The sequence below is a fragment of the Octodon degus genome, unplaced genomic scaffold, assembly GCF_000260255.1.
Source record: "Octodon degus isolate 3935 unplaced genomic scaffold, OctDeg1.0 scaffold00434, whole genome shotgun sequence".
Taxonomy (NCBI): Eukaryota; Metazoa; Chordata; class Mammalia; order Rodentia; family Octodontidae; genus Octodon; species Octodon degus.
Genome location: NW_004525010.1, coordinates 120,627 through 121,187, shown reverse-complemented (window position 1 = coordinate 121,187; position 561 = coordinate 120,627).

Sequence of the window (561 nt, the reverse complement as noted above, 5' to 3'; positions counted from 1 at the left end):
TTTTTTTTTTTTTGCAGAACTAGGGATTGAACTCAGGCCGTTGCGCTTGCCAGGCAAACGCGTATTCTACTGAGCCATCTCCTCGACCCTAAAATATATATATAAATTGAAGGTCTAAATATTAACATAGAAACACTAAATTCCTGGACAAGAAAGTATGTGGAAATCTTAAGACATAGGGGCAGTCAAACATTTCATGAACAAAAATCAAGATGCACAGAAATATTTGAAAGAATCAACAACTTAAAACTGCTCTTATTGAAAAGGTTTTGCATGTCAATGGAATTTACCAATGAGAGTGAAAAGTGAACTCACAAATTTGGAAAAAGTCTTAACTAATATTCACTAAGACAATGTTCTTCTATTTAGAATTTATAAACAATTAAAAAAAGCAGGATGCCAAAAGTTAAAGACCCAATCTAAAAATGAGAATCTGATAGCCTCTTTAACAAATGATGCTGGAAAAACTGCCTCTCTATATGCCAAAATCTAAAACTTGACCCAGGTCTATCACCATGCACTAAACTAAAGTCAAAATGGATTAAAGATCTAAACATTAAA